Genomic DNA, 23,170 nt, shown 5'->3' on the forward strand with positions numbered 1-23,170 from the left:
AATCATCTACTCGAAAAGTTACATCCGAATTTAATCGGGGAAACCCCGTTAAACATTTTCAAAATCCTCAAAAACCTAACAGAAAAAAGTTACGGGGCTTTTAAGATCTAGAGTGGAAAAAATCGAAAAAATTTCAAACTGTGGTCAAACAATGGTCAAACTAATTATTCTAGAATATTAGTCTTACTAAATAAATATTTCAGTTATTTTGAATTTTGGTCAAATCTGATCAAACTGTGGTCAAACAATGGTCAAACAATGGTCAAACTAATTATTCTAGAATATTAGTGTTACTAAATAATTATTTCAGTTATTTTGAATTTTGGTCAAATCTGGTCAAACTGTGGTCAAACTGTGGTCAAACAATGGTCAAACTAATTATTCAAGAAATATTAGTGTTACTAAATAATTATTGTTTTTTAAAACAATAGTTTCAAACTCAAACAGTGAAATGTGTCACTTCATGCTCAAGCAAAATTCCTGATGGTTAATAGGATTGACATCTTACTATTGTCAGGAAAACAACAAGTGCAGACTTGGAAACGAGGGAGAATAGAACCCGGAAGTTAAGCGTGCTCAGGCCGGGGGAGTGGGAGGATGGGTGACCGTTCGGGAAGTTAGATGAATTGAGCAGTGATGAGGGGTGATTAGAGATTAGAGGATAAATTGAGCAGTGATGAGGGGTGATGAGTAGAGATTAGAGGTTAAAAAAATTCAGAAATTTGAAAATCAAAAAAAAATTCAAAAAAAAATTCAAAAAAAATTCAAAAAAAAATCATAAAATTTCCTTTAGTGAGCTCCATGTGGCCGCGGCCTTTAGTCCCGGTTCGTGTAAGAACCGGGACTAAAGGGGAGAGGCATTAGTAACGACCCTTTAGTCCCGGTTCAAAAACCGGGACTAAAGGGCCTTACCAACCGGGACAAAAGCCCCTTTTTCTACTAGTGGGTATTAATAAACCTGACAGGTTAATTGAAGAGTGCAATATTGTTTCTTTTGCTTTATCTGTTGCAGAAGAAATTGAAGGTAATGCTGAACCTTCTTCATATTCCGAGGCTATTATTTCTGGTGATAGTAATAAGTGGATGACCGCTATGCATGATGAGATGGAAACACTTGAAAAGAATGGCACTTGGGATTTAGTAAAATTACCTAGAGAGAAGAAACCTATTCGTTGCAAGTGGGTTTTGAAGAGGAAAGAAGGTATTTCTCCTAATGATGAGACAAGATATAAAGCAAGGTTTGTTGCTAAAGGTTACAGTCAGATTCCAGGTATTGACTATAATGAAGTCTTTTCTCCTGTTGTGAAGCATAGCTCTATTCGCACTTTACTCAGTATTGTTGCCATGCATGATTTTGAGCTTGAACAATTGGATGTTAAAACTGCATTCTTACATGGAGAATTAGAAGAGGATATTTATATGGAACAACCTGAAGGTTTTGTTATTCCTGGAAAAGAAAAGCTTGTCTACAAGTTAAAGAAATCTCTTTATGGATTGAAGCATCCCCGAGACAGTGGTACAAGAGATTTGACACCTTTATGCTCTCTCAAGGTTTCAAAAGGTCTAATTATGATAGTTGTGTCTATTTGAAAACTGTCAATGGTTCAACTATTTATTTGCTCCTTTATGTTGATGATATGCTAATTGCTGCAAAGAGTATGTCAGAGATTAATGAACTAAAGAAGCAATTGAGTAATGAATTTGAGATGAAGGATTTGGGTGCAGCAAAGAAAATTCTTGGCATGGAAATATCTAGAGATAGACCATCTGGAAAAGTATATCTAAGTCAGAAGGGATATATTGATAAAGTTCTTCGTCCTTTTAATATGCATAATGCCAAGCCAGTAAGTACTCCGTTAGCTGCACACTTCAAATTATCATTAGCTTTATGTCCTAAGTCAGATGCAGATATTGAGTACATGTCTAGAGTTCCCTATTCGAGTGCAGTTGGTTCACTTATGTATGCCATGGTTTGTTGTTGTCCGGATTTATCATATGCATTGAGTGTTGTCAGTAGATACATGGCTAATCCTGGAAAAGAGCATTGGAAAGAAGTTCAGTGGATTTTCATATACCTACGAGGTACTTCTAATGCTTATTTACAGTTTGGGAAAACTGGAGATGGACTTGTTGGTTTTGTCGATTCTGATTTTGCTGGTGATTTGGATAAGAGAAGATCACTCACAGGTTATGTTTTCACCATTGGTGGTTGTGCTGTGAGTTGGAGAGCAACTTTGCAGTCTATTGTGGCTTGTTCCACTACTGATGCCGAGATATGGCTATTTCTGAGGCATGCAAAGAAGCTATTTGGTTGAGAGGTTTGTATGCTGAGCTTTGTGGAGATTCATCTTGCCCTACCATATTTTCTGACAGTCAAAGTGCCATATATCTTACAAAGAATTCAATGTATCATGAGAGGACAAAGCACATTGATGTCAGATTTCATTATATTCGAGATGTTGTTGCTGAAGGCCATTTGAAGGTATGCAAGATAAGTACTCATGATAATCCTGCTGATATGATGACAAAGCCAGTTCCGACCAATAAGTTTGAGCTTTGCTCAGGCTTAGTTGGTATTTCTCACTAGTCCTATGGACTTTGACGCACAAGGTGTTTATGCTGATTTGGATGGAGTTATTTACTTTCTTCGACTACTAGAGGGAATTTGGATCAAGGTGGAGATTGTTAAATTGTGATCCAAATTGTACTGTGTTGGACTAGACGTAGTACAACCGGTGTGGGCCTTTGTGTTGACGTCGACGCGTACGAGTACAACTCGATTACTTGTCCTCCAAGGACTCTCATGTATTGCCCTCATATATACCCCATGTAGTCGCACCTCAGACGGCCCGTCGTCTCGTGCTTGTAATACTCCTCTCTATAGTGATTGCGCCTTCGTGCGTCCGTGGTTTTTCTTCTGAAAGGGTTTTCACGTAAAAATCCGTGTCTCTCGTGTCTCGTTTTATTTTCGTTATTATCTAACAGACCAAAGAACCAAAAATATCATCCTGGATTCCAAATGATCTACCTTTTTAAGGGAAAATGTCCGGCTCTTGTATATAGCAATAACCCTAAGGTACAATCATAGAATCATTAGACTCTAGCAGCCAAATATGCCTACCATTATATAATAAATAAACAAAGGATCTAGCTGATGAGTTTCGTTGTTTGACGTACGACCTTCTGCACACAAATATACGTCGTCTCCAGAAACTGCTCTTTCCTCAGTGAGATTTCATATAGAAACGAGTTGTACTGGCATAACTCCCAAAGTTGATATCCCTCACCACATTCACTGCATCAGAGGCCATTCTAATCAACGTTGAGCAAGCACCCAAACCTCACAGCAGGCTATGCCTTCCACTATATCAGGATCCATCACACCACACCTCCCAACTTCCCGAGATATTGCCGGTACCGCTCCTTGGCCGAGGTTCTTCACCACGGCCCCGTCCAGATTGATTTAATCATTCCCTCGGGTGATGGTAACCACTTCGCCATTTTATTATTGTGTGATCTTGCCACTTTTTCAGCCTTGGTTAAAGCAGAAGAATAGCATCAATGTAGCTCTGAACGAAGGTGATCGGCTCTGATAAATATTCTCGTCAACACAATGGAATCAAGAGTACCTAGAACCCAGCGGAAGTAATATCGAATCGAGGGGCTCACCAGTGTAACCTCTTGGTGGCGACGGGAAGCAGCACGGGTCGAGGCGACAGTGGTGGGTGGTGAGCAGGAGAAAAGTCTGACGACCGGCAGCGGATTTTGTTTGATTCCTTAGCGAAAGACATGGTCCTGTCACGCATCAGCGGATGGGTAGGCGTCGGGCTGCATGGAAAGGAACATATCTTCTCATGCCATACTAAATCCATGGCCGGATCCATCAGCCGCATGTGTCCTCTACAAAGAAAAAGTGATTCAAAATAGTGGGGAAAACAATACACAATAGGGTAAGAACAACTCATCAGCGATTCATGTAGGTAGGTAGCGGGAGAACCATTGAAAGTTAGCAATCGGAGAAATCTGGCGCGCTGTCTAGCCCACGGCCAAGACCTATCCATTAGCGAGCCGGCGAGCGAGCAACTGCCCTGTGGCAGTTGTCCACCGCTGCTGGTCCTGATTGGTGCGGGTGGTCATGCCTCGAGACAGCCGGCGGCGAGTGTAGATCAGGAGGCAGAGAGATGAAGCTGGAGGGATCGGGACAGGAGAGATGCAGGCATGCAGCTGGTGGATTTTTATGGTTTAGGAATCGTGTGTAACAGTAGCGCATGGAAAAGGAAAAGACGCTAGTCAGTTATGGAAGGCTAAGAGCAAGTATAATAATGCCTAGTCAGCTGGCTACAAGCCGTTCCACCTCAGACAAAGTCCAGCTGGAGGAAGAGAAGATAGGAGAGAGAAGGGAGCGGGCGCTCCGTGAGTCGCCGGCTGTAGCACAAGGCTCCAGACAAAGAAACTGCATGCAAGGGCTTAAAGCTAGCGCAGCTTCCTCCTGTCCAATCAATTCATTTTTCTCTTTGCCATGCATGTAGACATTAATTACTATAGCTAATGCCTACAGCCAGCTTTGTTATACGAGAGTTCTTTCTTGGTGGCTACAAGTGACCTGGCATTCATATAGAGCCCGTTGCCGGCTCTTCTATTAACCATGCTCTAAAGAGCGGTCGCTTCGGCCACCAGGATGCACGATAGAAAGAAATATTACACCACTTGTTTAATTGATTTCTGGGTAAAAAATTGCTGATGTGACATATAGTAGATTAAGGGAGGAATAGGTGGGAAGATATAATATGCATCGTCAGGTTCAGGTCTCTTCGGTGTCGCATGAAATGTATTTGGATCACGTGGCAGATTTGTTAATTAAAAATGTCACTTTCTTTGCTGAGGGGGCACATGCATGACTGTTATGGTTGGAAAAGTGCAACGGGATCGCTGAAGTGGCATGTGTGATGATGTGGATGGCTTGCATGTTGAGATAACTCAAGTAGTGGGGAGCAACTTCTTAAGAATGGTCGATGTGTATCACTACTATCGAGATTCAATAAAAATAGACCACTCATCAAGGGTGCATGACCATAAAAAATATTACTCATATAAATAGAACAACCATTATTCTCTGATTTAAATGAATAACCGTCTCGCATCAAACAAGATCCAGATATAATGTTCATGCTCAACGCTGGCACCAAATAACAATTATTTAGGTCTAAAACTAATCCCGAAGGTAGATGTAGAGGTAGCGTGCCGACCGCGATCACATCGACTTTGGAACCATTTCCCACGCGCATCGTCACCTCGTCCTTAGCCAATCTTCGCTTAATCCGTAGTCCCTGTTTCGAGTTGCAAATATTAGCAACAGAACCAGTATCAAATACCCAGGTGCTACTGCGAGCATTAGTAAGGTACACATCAATAACATGTATATCACATATACCTTTGTTCACCTTGCCATCCTTCTTATCCGCCAAATACTTGGGGCAGTTCCGCTTCCAGTGACCAGTCTGTTTGCAGTAGAAGCACTCAGTCTCAGGCTTAGGTCCAGACTTGGGTTTCTTCTCCTGAGCAGCAACTTGTTTGTTGTTCTTCTTGAAGTTTCCCTTATTCTCTTTGCCCTTCTTCTTGAAACTAATGGTCTTGTTGACCATCAACACTTGATGCTCCTTCTTCATTTATAATATGCAAACAGACTATAATATGCAAGGGATGGATAAGACAATTCCCGAGCTCTTCGCAATGCTAAAGGCTGCGGTGGTATAAATGAAGAAGGAGCATCAAGTGTTGATGGTCAACAAGACCATTAGTTTCAAGAAGAAGGGCAAAGAGAATAAGGGAAACTTCAAGAATAACAACAAACAAGTTGCTGCTCAGGAGAAGAAACCCAAGTCTGGACCTAAGCCTGAGACTGAGTGCTTCTACTGCAAACAGACTGGTCACTGGAAGCGGAACTGCCCCAAGTATTTGGCGGATAAGAAGGATGGCAAGGTGAACAAAGGTATATGTGATATACATGTTATTGATGTGTACCTTACTAATGCTCGCAGTAGCACCTGGGTATTTGATACTGGTTCTGTTGCTAATATTTGCAACTCGAAACAGGGACTACGGATTAAGCGAAGATTGGCTAAGGACGAGGTGACGATGCGCGTGGGAAATGGTTCCAAAGTCGATGTGATCGCGGTCGGCACGCTACCTCTACATCTACCTTCGGGATTAGTTTTAGACCTAAATAATTGTTATTTGGTGCCAGCGTTGAGCATGAACATTATATCTGGATCTTGTTTGATGCGAGACGGTTATTCATTTAAATCAGAGAATAATGGTTGTTCTATTTATATGAGTAATATCTTTTATGGTCATGCACCCTTAAGAGTGGTCTATTTTTATTGAATCTCGATAGTAGTGATACACATATTCATAATATTGAAGCCAAAAGATGCAGAGTTGATAATGATAGTGCAACTTATTTGTGGCACTGCCGTTTAGGTCATAATGGTGTAAAGCGCATGAAGAAACTCCATACTGATGGACTTTTGAAACCACTTGATTATGAATCACTTGGTACTTGCGAACCATGCCTCATGGGCAAGATGACTAAAGCGCCGTTCTCCGGAACTATGGAACGAGCAACAGATTTGTTGGAAATCATACATACAGATGTATGTGGTCCGATGAATGTTGAGGCTCGCGGCGGGTATCGTTATTTTCTCACCTTCACAGATGATTTAAGCAGATATGGGTATATCTACTTAATGAAACATAAGTCTGAAACATTTGAAAAGTTCAAAGAATTTCAGAGTGAAGTAGAAAATCATCGTAACAAGAAAATAAAGTTTCTATGATTTGATCGTTGAGGAGAATATTTGAGTTATGAGTTTGGTCTTTATTTGAAACAATGCGGAATAGTTTCGCAACTCACGCCACCCGGAACACCACAGCGTAATGTGTGTCCGAATGTCGTAATCGTACTTTACTAGATATGGTGCGATCTATGATGTCTCTTACTGATTTACCGCTATCGTTTTGGGGTTATGCTTTAGAGACGGCTGCATTCTCGTTAAATAGGGCACCATCGAAATCCGTTGAGATGACGCCTTATGAACTGTGGTTTGGCAAGAAACCAAAGTTGTCGTTTCTTAAAGTTTGGGGCTGCGATGCTTATGTGAAAAAGCTTCAACCTGATAAGCTCGAACCCAAATCGGAGAAATGTGTCTTCATAGGATACCCAAAGGAAACTTTTGGGTACACCTTCTATAACAGATCTAAAGGCAAGACTTTTGTTGCTAAATTTGGATCCTTTCTAGAGAAGGAGTTTCTCTCGAAAGAAGTGAGTGGGAGGAAAGTAGAACTTGATGAGGTAACTGTACCTGCTCCCTTATCGGAAAGTAGTTCATCACAGAAACCGGTTCCTGTGACACCTACATCAATTAGTGAGGAAGTTAATGATGATGATCATGAAACTTTAGATCAAGTTGTTACTGAACCTCGTAGGTCAACCAGAGTAAGATCCGCACTAGAGTGGTATGGTAATCCTGTTCTGGAGGTTATGTTACTAGACCGTGACGAACCTACGAACTATGAAGAAGCGATGGTGAGCCCAGATTCCGCAAAATGGCTTGAAGCTATGAAATCTGAGATGGGATCCATGTATGAGAACAAAGTGTGGACTTTGGTTGACTTGCCCGATGATCGGCAAGCCATTGAGAATAAATGGATCTTCAAGAAGAAGACTGACACTGACGGTAATGTTACTGTCTATAAAGCTCGACTTATTGCAAAAGGTTTTCGACAAGTTCAAGGGATTGACTACGATGAGACTTTCTCACCCGTAGCGATGCTTAAGTCTGTCCGAATCATGTTAGCAATTGCTGCATTTTATGATTATGAAATTTGGCAAATGGATGTAAAAACTGCATTCCTGAATGGATTTCTGGAAGAAGAGTTGTATATGATGCAGCCAGAAGGTTTTGTCGATCCAAAGGGAGCTAACAAAGTGTGCAAGCTCCAGCGATCCATTTATGGACTGGTGCAAGCCTCTCGGAGTTGGAATAAACGCTTTGATAGTGTGATCAAAGCATATGGTTTTATACAGACTTTTGGAGAAGCCTGTATTTACAAGAAAGTGAGTGGGAGCTCTGTAGCATTTCTGATATTATATGTGGATGACATATTGCTGATTGGAAATGATATAGAATTTCTGGATAGCATAAAGGGATACTTGAATAAGAGTTTTTCAATGAAGGACCTCGGTGAAGCTGCTTATATATTGGGCATTAAGATCTATAGAGATAGATCAAGACGCTTAATTGGACTTTCACAAAGCACATATCTTGACAAAGTTTTGAAGAAGTTCAAAATGGATCAAGCAAAGAAAGGTTTTTTGCCTATGTTACAAGGTGTGAAGTTGAGTAAGACTCAATGCCCGACCACTGCAGAAGATAGAGAGAAAATGAAAGATGTTCCCTATGCTTCAGCCATAGGCTCTATCATGTATGCAATGCTGTGTACCAGACCTGATGTGTGCCTTGCTATAAGTTTAGCAGGGAGGTACCAAAGTAATCCAGGAGTGGATCACTGGATAGCGGTCAAGAACATCCTGAAATACCTAAAAAGGACTAAGGATATGTTTCTCGTTTATGGAGGTGACAAAGAGCTAATCGTAAATGGTTACGTCGATGCAAGCTTTGACACTGATCCGGACGATTCGAAATCGCAAACCGGATACGTATTTACATTGAACGGTGGAGCTGCAAGTTGGTGCAGTTCTAAACAAAGCGTTGTGGAGGGATCTACGTGTGAAGCGGAGTACATAGCTGCTTCGGAAGCAACAAATGAACGAGTCTGGATGAAGGAGTTCATATCCGATCTAGGTGTCATACCTAGTGCATCGGGTCCAATGAAAATCTTTTGTGACAATACTGGTGCAATTGCCTTGGCAAAGGAATCCAGATTTCACAAGAGAACCAAGCACATCAAGAGACGCTTCAACTCCATCCGGGATCAAGTCCAGGTGGGAGACATAGAAATTTGCAAGATTCATACGGATCTGAATGTTGCAGACCCGATGACTAAGCCTCTTCCACGAGCAAAACATGATCAGCACCAAGGCTCCATGGGTGTTAGAATCATTACTGTGTAATCTAGATTATTGACTCCAGTGCAAGTGGGAGACTGAAGGAAATATGCCCTAGAGGCAATAATAAAGTTATTATTCATTTCCTTATATCATGATAAATGTTTATTATTCATGCTAGAATTGTATTAACCGGAAACATAATACTTATGTGAATACATAGACAAACAGAGTGTCACTAGTATGCCTCTACTTGACTAGCTCGTTGATCAAAGATGGTTATGTTTCCTAGCCATTGATATGAGTTTTCATTTGATTAACGAGATCACATCATTAGGAGAATGATGTGATTGACTTGACCCATTCCGTTAGCTTAGCACACAATCGTTTAGTATTCTGCTATTGCTTTCTTCATGACTTATACATGTTCCTATGACTATGAGATTATGCAACTCCCGTTTACCGGAGGAACACTTTGTGTGCTACCAAACGTCACAACGTAACTGGGTGATTATAAAGGTGCTCTACAGGTGTCTCCGAAGGTACTTGTTGGGTTGGCGTATTTCGAGATTAGGATTTGTCACTTCGATTGTCGGAGAGGTATCTCTAGGCCCACTCAGTAATGCACATCACTATAGGCCTTGCAAACATTGCAACTAATGAGTTAGTTGCGGGATGATGTATTACGGGACGAGTAAAGAGACTTGCCGGTAACGAGATTGAACTAGGTATTAAGATACCGACGATCGAATCTCGGGCAAGTAACATACCGATGACAAAGGGAACAACGTATGTTGTTATGCGGTTTGACCGATAAAGATCTTCGTAGAATATGTAGGAGCCAATATGAGCATCCAGGTTCCGCTATTGGTTATTGACCGGAGACGTGTCTCGGTCATGTCTACATAGTTCTCGAACCCGTAGGGTCCGCACGCTTAAAGTTCGATGACGGTTATGAGTTTATGTGTTTTGATGTACCGAATATAGTTCGGAGTCCCGTATGTGATCACGGACATGACGAGGAGTCTCGAAATGGTCGAGACATAAAGATTGATATATTGGAAGCCTATATTTGGATATCGGAAGTGTTCCGGGTGAAATCGGGATTTTACCGGAGTACCGGGGGTTACCGGAACCCCCCGGGGGGGTTTAATGGGCCAAGATGGGCCTTAGTGGAGAAGAGGAGGGGTGGCCAGGGCAGGCAGCGCGCCCCCTCCCCCTCTAGTCCGAATTGGACAAGGAGGGGGCGGCGCCCCCCCCTTTCCTTCTCTCTCTCTCTCCTCCTTCCCCCTTCTCCTACTCCAACTAGGAAAGGAGGGAGTCCTACTCCCGGTGGGAGTAGGACTCCTCCCTGGCGCGCCTCCTCCTGGCCGGCCGCCTCTCCCCCTTGCTCCTTTATATACGGGGGCACCTCTAGACACAACAATTGATCTCTTGATCTCTTAGCCATGTGCGGTGCCCCCCTCCACCATAATCCACCTCGATAATATCGTAGCGGTGCTTAGGCGAAGCCCTGCATCGGTAGAACATCATCATCGTCACCACGCCATCGTGCTGACGGAACTCTCCCTCAAAGCTCGGCTGGATCGGAGTTCGAGGGACGTCATCGAGCTGAACGTGTGCTGAACTCGGAGGTGCCGTGCGTTCGGTACTTGATCGGTCGGATCGTGAAGACGTACGACTACATCAACCGCATTGTGCTAACGCTTCCGCTTTCGGTCTACGAGGGTACGTGGACAACACTCTCCCCTCTCGTTGCTATGCATCACCATGATCCTGTGTGTGCATAGGAATTTTTTTGAAATTACTACGTTCCCCAACACTAAGCCGTAAAGCATGGCACACTGAACTATTGAGTAGTCATCAGTTTGCTCTGCCAGGCGTTCATAACGTCCGGCGTTGCTCCTGCAGCGGGTTTGGCACTCAGCGGTGTTTCCAGGACATAATTATTCTGTGCAGCAATGAGGATAATCCTCAAGTTACGGACCCGGTCCGTGTAGTTGCTACCATCATCTTTCAACTTAGCTTTCTCTAGGAACACATTAAAATTCAACGGAACAGTAGCACGAGCCATTTATCTACAACAACATAGACATGCAAAATACTATCAGGTACTAAGTTCATGATAAATTAAAGTTCAATTAATCATATTACTTTAAGAACTCCCACTTAGATAGACATCCCTCTAATCATCTAAGTGATCACATGATCCATATCAACTAAACCATGTCCAATCATCACGTGAGATGGAGTAGTTTTCAATGGTGAACATCACTATGTTAATCATATCTACTATATGATTCACGCTCGACCTTTCGGTCTCATTGTTCCGAGGCCATATCTACATATGCTAGGCTCGTCAAGTTTAACCTGAGTATTCTGCGTGTGCAAAACTGGCTTGCACCCGTTGTATGTGAACGTAGAGCTTATCACACCCGATCATCATGTGGTGTCTCGGCATGATTAACTGTAGCAACGGTGCATACTCACGGAGAACACTTATACCTTGAAATTTAGTGAGAGATCATCTTATAATGCTACCGCCGTACTAAGCAAAATAAGATGCATAAAGGATAAACATCACATGCAATCAATATAAGTGATATGATATGGCCATCATCATCTTGTGCCTTTGATCTCCATCTCCAAAGCACCGCCATGATCACCATCGTCACCGGCTTGACACCTTGATCTCCATCGAAGCATCGTTGTCGTCTCGCCAACTATTGCTTCTACGACTATCGCTACCGCTTAGTGATAAAGTAAAGCAGTTACATGGCGATTGCATTTCATACAATAAAGCGACAACCATATGGCTCCTACCAGTTGCCGATAACTATTACAAAACATGATCATCTCATACAACAATTTATATATCATCACGTCTTGACCATATCACATCACAGCAAGCCCTGCAAAAACAAGTTAGACGTCCTCTGCTTTGTTGTTGCAAGTTTTACGCGGCTGCTACGGGCTTAGCAAGAACCGTTCTTACCTACGCATCAAAACCACAACGATTTTTCGTCAAGTGTGCTGTTTTAACCTTCAACAAGGACCGGGCGTAGTCACACTCGATTCAACTAAAGTTGGAGAAACGGACACCCACTAGCCACCTATGTGCAAAGCACGGTGGTAGAACCAGTCTCATGAACGCGGTCATGTAATGTCGGCCTGGGCCGCTTCATCCAACAATACCGCCGAATCAAAGTATGACATGCTGGTAAGCAGTATGACTATTATCGCCCACAACTCTTTGTGTTCTACTCGTGCAAATAACATCTACGCATAGACCTGACTCGGATGCCACTGTTGGGGAACGTAGTATTTCAAAATTTTCCTACGATCACGCAAGATCTATCTAGGAGAAGCATAACAACGAGCGGGGAGAGTGTGTCCACGTACCCTCGTAGACTGAAAGCGGAAGCATTTAGTAACGCGGTTGATGTAGTCGAACGTCTTCGCGATTCAACCGATCAAGTACCAAACGCACGGCACCTCCGCGATCTGCACACGTTCAGCTCGGTGACGTCCCTCGTACTCTTGATCCAGCTGAGGCCGAGGAAGAGTTTCTTCAGCACGACGGCGTGGTGACGATGATGATGAAGTTACCGACACAGGGCACAGGGCTTCGCCTAAGCACTACGGCAGTATGACCGAGGTGGAAAACTGTGGAGGGGGGCACCGCACACGGCTAAAGATCAACTTGTGTGTCTATGGGGTGCCCCCTCCCCCGTATATAAAGGAGGGGAGGAGGAGGCCGGCCGGCCACAAGGGGCGCGCCAAGGGGGGGGGGGGAATCCTACTCCTAGTAGGAGTAGGTTTCCTCCTTTCATCCTAGTCCAAGTAGGAGAAGGGGGAAGGAGGAGGAGGAGAGAAGGAAGGAGGGGGCGCCACCCCCTCCCCTTGTCCAATTCGGATTGGGGCAAGGGGGGGGCACGCGCCACCTCCTGGCCAGCCCTCTCTCTTCTCCACTAAGGCCCATGAGGCCCACTAGCTTCCCGGGGGGGGAGGGGTCCGGTAACCCCCGGTACTCCGTAACTTATCCATTACGACCTGAACCATTCCGGTGTCCGAATATAACCTTCCAATATATGAATCTTTATGTCTCGACCATTTCGAGACTCCTCGTCATGTCCGTGATCTCATCCGGGACTCCAAAAAACCTTCAGTACATCAAATCACATAAACTCATAATATCAATCGTCATCGAACGTTAAGCGTGCGGACCCTACGGGTTCGAGAACTATGTAGACATGACCGAGACACATCTCCCGTCAATAACCAATAGCAGCACCTGGCTGCTCATATTGGCTCCTACATATTCTACGAAGATCTTTATCGGTCAAACCGCACAACAACATACGTTGTTCCCTTTGTCATCGGTATGTTACTTCCCCGAGATTTGATCGTCGGTATCATCATACCTAGTTCAATCTCGTTACCGGCAAGACTCTTTACTCGTTCTGTAATGCATCATCCTGTAACTAACTCATTAGTCACATTGCTTGCAAGGCTTATAGTGATGTGCATTACCGAGAGGGCCTAGAGATACCTCTTCGACAATCGGAGTGACAAATCCTAATCTCGATCTATGCCAACTCAACAAACACCATCGGAGACACATGTAGAGCATCTTTACAATCACCCAGTTACGTTGTGACGTTTGATAGCACACTAAGTGTTCCTCCGGTATTCGGGAGTTGCATAATCTCATAGTCATAGGAACATCTATGAATCATGAAGAAAGCAATAGTAAACTAAAGGATCATAGTGCTAAGCTAACGGATGGGTCTTGTCCATCACATCATTCTCTAATGATGTGATCCCGTTCATCAAATGACAACACATGTCTATGGCTAGGAAACTTAACCATCTTTGATTAACGAGCTAGTCTAGTAGAGGCATACTAGGGATACTATGTTTGTCTATGTATTCACACATGTACTAAGTTTCAGGTTAATACAATTCTAGCATGAATAATAAACATTTATCATGATATAAGGAAATATAAATAACAACTTTATTATTGCCTCTAGGGCATATTTCCTTCATGGGTTATGCTGATCGGTCAGCCGCCACTGCAGCTAGGTAGGTGCTACTACTTGGGACCAGGCCCAATGACCTTAATAACATGATTAGTTGGGTCATTACGAGTACGATGTAGGGCCTAATGGTTGTTGTAGAAGTATGTAAACATTGCATCATCGTTACTCACGCGATCGGTGGAAGATAGTAAAACAGGACGACGTACACTCATGCGCTATACATGTGTCTGCGACATTGCGTTATTGATCTCTTTAGGATCAACAACACAAAAACACTATTATCATAAAACATAATTGTTAATGATACATACAACGAACGGGTTTGACAAGTCGGCAACACTTACATCAATAGACGACACACAACACTGGTGTGCCGCCAGTGGCGGAGCCAGGAATTTGCTGCTGGGTATTCTTTTAATTTTTTTTATGCCAAAGCAATATAATAGAACAATAAATGTACACCAAGATGATAACATTAATGACTCAATGACCATACATCGATAATAGTAGCAAAATATCATTGTGGCAATATCTCTAATAATTAAGAAAAAATACAAATAGCAAAGGAAATTACAATATAACTTTACAATCCCCTTTCTGGAAGAGATTGATGACATCCTCATCTTTCACTTGCGTGAAGAATTCTCTCTCAACGAATGTAACCAAGCAATTGTTCAAATATTCATCACCCATTTTGTTTCTTAGTGAATTCTTCACGCATTTCATCGAGGAAAATACCCTCTCAACACTAGCAGTGGCTACCGGAAGAATGAGAACCAGCTTAAGAAGTTTGTAAACAATATAATATTGTTCATTCTTTCTTGTCTCAACCATCAAAACTGAAAGCTCACATAGATTCTTCAACTTGCTAAACCTTTTATCCTTACGCACATGAGAAATGAACATGCTTAATTGCCATGGAAGTCTTGACAATTCATCATTTGTGAAATCCTTAGCATAAAACTTTCTAGCAAGCCTAACCAACTTCTCTTTATCACAAGCAGCAAATGAATCACGTGGACTGAATGCTCTTGAAGAATCTTGCATTCAGCTCTTGAAGTTGCCTATCAATGACACCCACAAACATTTCAACCTTGAAGAGTTGGTAATTCTTTGCGCCATTGAAGAACCCTCTTCTTGGTCTCCTAGCAGGATAGTAAGGAGCCTCCGTGTCAACAACTTTGATCTTGTGCTTTACACAAAAAGAAGTGACATTCTGAAGAAAATCATTCCACCCTTCATCTTCTCGCAAGCATTGCAAGTGCAGCTTTGTGAGATCAACAATCTCCATAGCATTAACAATATCTTGATCTTTCTTTTGCAAAGCTCTACTCAAGTCATCGGTGTATTCAAATATTTCTTGCATCAAGTGTGCCATGAAAACAAATTCAAATGTCCAAAATGATGTCAACATAGTCATGGCTGCTACTACCTCTGTGCCATTATACTCTTTTGCAACCCTTATGAGAACACGCCTTATTGCCGGATACATAGAGATAACATGGTTGACAGTCTTGTAGTGAGAGACCCAACGAGTATCACATGGCCTTCCAATACCCATTTCTTGATTCAAATCCGTCCCTGTTTCTACTTCTTCCAACTCTAATGCAGCAATAAGTTCCTCAGCTTGAGCTATTCGAAGCATTCTCATCTTTTTACAAGAATAGCGTAGAACATTTAGCAAACATGCCAGATGTTGAAATAACCAATTACAATCACCACTCTCCTTTGCAACAGCAACAAGAGTTAATTGTAGTTGATGGGCAAAGCAATGGACATAATAGGCATAAGGAGACTCATCCATAATTAGTTTCTTCAGGCCATTAGCATTACCTTTCATATTACTAGCCCCATCATATCCTTGCCCACGGACCATTGCAAAGCTCAAATTGTATGTCATAAGCATGTCCTCAATTGCAGCTTTAAGTGTCAAAGAGGAAGTGTCTTCAACATGGGCAAGACCAAGAAATCTCACAACTGTCCTTCCTTTCTTATCCACATAACGCAAGAAAACAGCTAGTTGTTCATTCTGGTACATATCACTAGACTCATCTGCAAGTACTGCAAAATGTCCACCATCAAGATCTTCAATGACTAGTTTAGTAGTCAGCTGGGCACAACATTTGATCAACTCTTGTTGTATATCATGGGGATTTTTACATCTGTGCCCCTGGTTCCTTAGCTCTACTCATTCATCCCCGCGCTCTTAACTTTTGCTCAATTTTCCCCACTCCCTTGCCAGAAACCCTCATAACTGGGCACAACGGACGTTACCGTCGGGTCAAAGGCTTGACCGTTAACTCTGACTAGTGGGGCCATGCTGGACTGTGTCGTCCGTTCGACCTGACAAGTGGGGCCGCGTTGGGTGGTGTTGCTGTTCGACCATTGGGCCGTGGTTTCGTTGGGCCATCCCTTGCATTAAACGTCTGCGCGCGCCACCAGGACAGAAGCCTGCTATGCATGCACCCAGCAAACCCTGTCTGCGTGCGTCGATCGAGCCTGCATGCGCCGATGCCACGATCCCATGATGCGCCGACCGAGCCTGCATGCGCCGATGCATCCGCCACGATGCACTGACGGAGCGGCTTTCTTGCACGCCAGCCGCCACGGATGCAGCGACGGTCACTGCCGCCGGTTTCTCTCTTCTAGCTAGGTGGCTACATATTTGTGGCTTGTGTAAAAAAAGAGCCACTCCCTTGCTTAGTTGTACTCATTCATCCCTACTAACAAAGCTTCCTTGCATGCACTAGGTGGTTACTAACAAGGGAACCCTACTAACAAGCCGAGCTCTCTAAGAAAATAATCAACAAATATGTAGTCCCAATATGTAGATAGGGCCAACAAGCCCATAGCATGATCACATAGCTCAAACTAGGAAGAACTTAATAATAGAATAGATAGAAAACTTAATAATAGAATTTAAGAAAAGGGCCAACATGCCCATAGCAACTCCAACATAGTTCAATTACAACTTAACATAACATAGACTAAAAAAAGATAGAGGGTTTAGAACCCTAGCCGCCGCCTTCTCCACCTCGCTCCTCCTCCGGGCGCTCTTTTCACTGCTCCTCCGGGGCGTTGTCGATGGGGTACGGAAGAGTGTGCATGCGCGTCGCGGTGGGGAAGATGTTGTTGTACTCCGTGAACCTGTTGTGGGTGGTGAAAGCGATGAACTCGGAGCCACACCAAAACACCCGCCCGAGGAGGTAGAAGGCGTCGAATGTGTTGGTGAAGTGGGCAAGGAGAGCAACCACCACCCAGTTTTGGATGACCTCCTCGACGCGGAACATCGTTGGAGATCCCCTCGAGAGGTGGTGGTAGCCGGACGCGAGGAAGAACTCGGTGAAGTTCCTTGTGGTCCTCAGCCTTGATATCGCCCACACATGTAGTGTGCGATCAACGTACACGCCGGTAGGGTAGAGCCTCTCCGGCACGGTGGGTGGGAAGCGGTAGGTTGGTCCGGTGTACTGCATGGCTGAGGGATGTGCAGAAGACGGAGATGGGGTCGAAGAGCAAGAAGGGCAGATGGATGAGGGATGGCAGAGGCAGAGGGTGGCTTAAATAGCCGTAGTGCTACGTGTTATTTGGCCGTGGCAATAACGGGGTCAAATGTGAAGTTAGTAGCCCGTTTTCAAACCCACCGCAGCATCGGGAGTGTACACGCGTGGGAAACGGTGGTTTGAAAAGAAGAAGAAAAAGAAGCTAATTGCACGCGTGGGAATCCGTGGTCAAACCCTATATTATATGAACAAAAAGAGACAATTTTTGAAGAGCTTGTGGCCATTTTGAATGATAAAACTAAATTTGGCCCTTAAAAATTTGGTCATTTTGCATGATAAAAAGAGATAGAGGGCTTGTGGCCATTATACAAACGCAAAATGACCCATTTTTTGATAGTTTGTGGCCATTTTGCATGATAAAAATAAATTTAGCCCTTATAAATTTGGTCATTTTACATTTGCATAGAAAAAAAGAACGATGCAAAAAACAGAGCAAACGATGCAAAAAACGATGTGAAAATACAGAGCCAGCACGTTCACAAAAAACAGAGCAAACGATGCAAAATAAATGACGCAATTCGACGGCCCAACCAGAGCTTGGTTTCCTTTTGGGCCCAATAACAACATTTTTTTCACGGAGTCAGTGGTGGGCGAGCAGCCGAGCACAACCAATAGGATCGCCTCTCGCGGATCGCCCCACGATCCAACGATGCGGAGCCGTCCTTGTGATCCAACGGCGCGGAGCCTGCACACAGCCAGCCCACCTAGTTCCTTCTAGAAGGCCAGATCTAAGGGCTATCGCTTGGCGCGAGGGTATGATCGGACGGCTGGCGTTGGGAGCTAGGGTTAAGCGAAACCCCGCAGGGTTTAGAGGGGTTTTGAGCTGGTCAACGGGGTTTCGAAGGCTTTGACTGAGCATAACTAATTTAAAAAAAATTGAAAAATATGAAACCTTCGCCGTTCGTCGTTTTATAAGACAACCTAACGAGGAAAAATACTAAACTTGGTCTATGGTAATTTTCATGAAAAAACCCTAGCTGGCACGATCGAGGTCAAATGAGCACCATTAGTTTTAAAAAAATCAAAAAAATATTAAACCTGCTCACAATGTTGTCTTATGTGACATGTTACCAACCAAAAATCATAAACTTGCTCTATGGTCATTTTCATGAGAAAACCTTCACACATATGAGCTATCATGTACATGATTTCATAGAGTTCAAGGAGAGGAGGTGGTGTTACCTTCTGTTTTTGAAAAATTTAAAAAAATCAAAAAATCACTAAAGCTTTATTTTAAAGTGAATAAGAAGGATCTGAAGTTAGCTTTCCATTTTCATATTTCAAAACGTGTTTTTAATAGTTTTTATATTAAAGCATATGTTTTCAAAAGAAAATGTAAAAATATGAAGATTAATTCAAAAATAATAAACTTGGCCTATAGTTTTATATTAATGTTGTCTTATGTGATTACAAATGGGCTGTTTACCCTAGCCTGGGAGCTTATTTGGAGCACATTTCTCAAATTCAAATTTCTTTGACCTCCTCTAAATCACCTCAAATTTTGCACACATGATCTTCTACACAAACATAGATAGTTGATAATACATCTTCATTAAAATGTTGTTTTTTGCTCTGTTATTGGAATATTTGATAAAAGGGAACCCTTGATAAAATGATGGATTGCAGCATATTTGCAGCATATGTGTGATCATTGCAGTACCTGAACTTTCAAAACAATGAAACAAATCATAGCAGATAAATTTAAAAACACAAAAATACCCAACATAGATAGCCACATGCATATAAAATTCATCCAACCACCAAAAGGTAACCCACATCCTATTCACAAACATAGTTCACCCACATAGTTCAGCAAACAACCTAAAGTACTTAAAACACATCATAACATCATGACATCAGGGAAGGGGAGACAGGACTTTGGCTAGGGCAGCATGCTGCCCCATGATCTTGTAGTCCTCGCCGTGGATGGCCACATCTTCTGCATGAGCTAGAAGGTGAACGAAGCGGCCGGATTTTGGCTTTGGCTTGGTGGTGCAGTAGGGGCAGCGCCAAGTTTTGGTCCTGCTCTTGTAGTAGTAATCCACGCCCTTGACCCTGATCTTCTCCTCTTCCTTCTCTTTGAAGGAGGCGAAGTTGCCGCGGTCCACATCCACATCTTCCCCAGAGACATACTGCACACACGAATGAATTACATTAGTACATTATAGATTCATGGGAATACACCATGTCAAACGAACTAAATGAACAATCTAAATTTCATTATACGGGTCGTCGAAAGTATAGTCTATCTTCCTCCTCTTCCCCCAACCATCATCCTCCTGAATATACAATTACATCCATCACTAGTAAATACATAAGCCAATTGAAAATTTAGATATGCACAGATGACACATTGATCATAGGGCTAATATACTATGATCCTATTTGCATTTTCCATTGTCATGCACACACATTGAACAACAGAGCTAATATAACTACATATTGAAATTTAGATATGCACACTTGATCATAGGGCTAATATACTATGATCCTATTTGCATTTTCCATTGTCATGCACACACATTGAACAACAGAGCTAATATAACTACATATTGTGAACAACAGAGCTAATATAACTTGAATCAAATAACTTGAGTAGCATTAAAAACCCCAATCTGTGAGCACTAAAAACAAATCTAATAAGCATCATAGCATTAAAAACCCCAATCTGTTCACAACATCTAGCATTTTTGCAACGAATTTATCCAAATCTAAAAACAAATCTAAAAACCCCAATCATTGCAGCACCTAAAATCATAGTTCACAACATCTAGCTAGCATTTTTGCAACCAATTTATCCAACAAACCCTAGTCCAAAAACCCCCATCCCCCCAACCCATACAAAAAAACCCCGGCCCATCCGTCAAACCAACTACTCTAACCATCTGAACTACTATATAAATCACAATCGAACTAACTCTACAAGCTAAGCAAGTGCAAATACCTGCTCCTCCACGGCAGGCGGCGCAACGGGGGCATCGGGATGGACTGCGCCGCTCGACGCCATCACCTTCTGCAGCGATGAGGCAGAGCCCGCCACATCCGCAGCGGTTGCGAGTTTCCCCGCACCGCCATGGACGCTGCGGACATCCGCGGTCACCGCGCCCTGACCCTACAGCTCCACCACATCTCCGGCCGCTGCGCCGGCGTCGCCACGAGCGTCGGCCATCTGACAGATGGAGGCGATGAAGGTGAGGAAGAGGATGTGGTGCGGGAGAGCGAGACGGTGTGGTGGAGGCAGTGGAGGAGAGCGAGATGACGACGGCGTGCAGAGGAAGACGATGCGGCAGCGAGGGGATTTGGGGGAAAATGGTAGGGGCGATGGAGGTGGTTGCCCTCTTTATATGATGGGACGTTTCGGGCATGTCCATGGACACGTGCTACCCCACGACCGCGGTCTTGCATGCGCCCACGTATACGCGGCCCCACTCGTCAGCTAACTGTCAAAGGCATTGACCCGACGGCAACGTCCGTTATAACCAGTTATGAGGGTTTCGGGCAAGGGAGTGGGGAAAAGTGAGAAAAAGTTAACAGAGTTGGGATGAATGAGTAGAGCTAAGGAACCAGGGGCATAGAAATAAAAATCCCTATATCATGGCAAGTCATCTTACAATTTTGTGGAGCATTCTTTAGAACCACCCTATCAACCTCTTCAAAGTTTCCTGCTAGCCAATTTAAAAGCTCAAGGAAATTTTCCTTTATTTAGTGAGTCATAACTTTCATCATGTCCTCTAAATGCCAAACCTTGGTGCAATAGGAATCTTAAACACTTGAGTGTCCATGTCACACGGAGCTTATATAGAACCTTGTACTGTGTGGTGTTTGAAGCAATGGACTCCCTAATTGATGTTGTAGGTGTAGTGAACATATTATACTTTTCTTGAGCTTCAGCGTGAGCACTACTAACAGCACGAATATGCCTCTTCAATCTAGCTTTCAAGTTCCAATTATTAAACCCACCGTTCACAAATGCATCTCCTCCGGAACTTTTTGTTTTATCCTTGAACAAGTAGCAAACAAAGCAGAAAGCAGCCTCTTCTTGCACACTATACTCAAGCCACTTATGATCCTTAAACCAAGTAAGGCAAAAGCGACGGGGATGTCCACTAAAATCTCTGATCTCAAACTTATGATCCTTTGGTTGACAAGCACCCAAGTCAATGTATCTCCTTCTAACTCTATCTTGGTCATTGGCATGATACGAAGATATGGGAAGTCGCTTGTCGGGATCACGTTCCAGAGCTGCCAAATCTGCTTCAAATTGGGGCATTGATTCATCTTCTTCATCGACCGCTTCATCATCTTCTACAATTGGGGTTGTCTCCCTCTCCGGTTGCGGAGCTTCGTCATGTCTTTGCACTAGTGCTAGCTGCAGATTTCTCTCAACCTCAACGGAAAGAGAAGTTGGTGTGGATGTAGAAGTTATTTTCCTTGTCTTTGAAGATTTGTCCCATATTTCGAATATGCTAACATCCTTCTTCTTCATCTGCATGACAATCACATAAACAAAATAGAAATCAGTGGCAGTGACAATGTGGCATGGCCTAATGTACATGGGACAAACACTTCAATTTTCATAGTAAGCAAGAAATGAATCACATAGTAAAGGAAGTTATTGCAATTTCAGCTTACTGCATTTTTTGGCTTCAAGTTTACATTATGATCATATGTAGCAAATGAATCAAGTAGCAATCATGTATGATCATATGCAGCAAATGAATCGAGTTCAATTTAAATTTACAAGCACTCACTGAATAATCTACAGATTTGTTAGAAACAGAGGGAAAGAAACAGAGGAAGTGTGGAACCGAGGCCGGACCTGCTACCTGCTGCTGCTGGACGGCGCTGATCCGAGGCCAGACTATCGATGGAGGGCGTTGGCGGTAGCTGCCGCGCTGGGGAAGCCGGAGGCGAACTGGCGGCCTGGCGCCTGGCGGAGCTGCGGAGGAGAGGGCCGGACGGAGGGGAGGGGAGCTGGCCGGAGTGGAGGGGAGGAACTGAGGGAGAGGCGAGAGGAGAAGGCCGGCCGCCGGACCAGAAACGCTCGCCGCCGCCGGAGCCTCAGCTAGCGCTAGGTTAGGGAAAGGGGATTTGATCTGGAGACTGGAATCGAGAGAGAACGTCCTCGCTGCTCGGTCGGTCTGCTACTCGCGCGCGAGACCAGACGCCCGGTCTGGCACCCCGCGTCGTTACATACACTTTCTAATAGATACTCACCAGGATAACCTTCAAAACATTACACCTCGTAATCGATCTTTCGTGGAAGAGTTGACAAGTCGGCAAAACTCAAATTGAAAGTTGACACAGAGCACCGACGTGCCGCGCGGATTGCGACTGCATCCCTAGATCTTTCGTGGGCGAGAGGCAAAAATGCAGCGCGTGCTAGGTCGTGATCCCTTGCTCCAAGTTCCTTTTCATGTGGATGCGTGGGTTATGCTGACCGATCCGCCGCCAGCTAGGTAGCTGCTACTACTTGTGCCAAGCCCATTGACCTTAAT

The 23,170-nt window shown here is 43.6% G+C and overlaps 1 long non-coding RNA gene and 1 pseudogene across 1 annotated transcript; both read right to left on the minus strand.

Annotated features, from left to right (window-relative positions):
* Positions 1-3,003: 3,003 nt before the first annotated feature.
* LOC120964204 (uncharacterized) lies at positions 3,004-4,290 on the minus strand. Its single transcript, XR_005755844.3, has 2 exons — positions 3,670-4,290; positions 3,004-3,589 (listed from the first exon to the last, which is right to left on the minus strand). It is a non-coding gene; the product is annotated as an uncharacterized lncRNA (long non-coding RNA).
* A 10,265-nt stretch (positions 4,291-14,555) lies between these two features.
* On the minus strand, positions 14,556-22,874 carry LOC120964205 (uncharacterized; annotated as a pseudogene).
* Positions 22,875-23,170: the final 296 nt, after the last annotated feature.

The sequence above is a fragment of the Aegilops tauschii genome, chromosome 5, assembly GCF_002575655.3.
Source record: "Aegilops tauschii subsp. strangulata cultivar AL8/78 chromosome 5, Aet v6.0, whole genome shotgun sequence".
In the NCBI taxonomy this organism is placed as follows: domain Eukaryota; kingdom Viridiplantae; phylum Streptophyta; class Magnoliopsida; order Poales; family Poaceae; genus Aegilops; species Aegilops tauschii.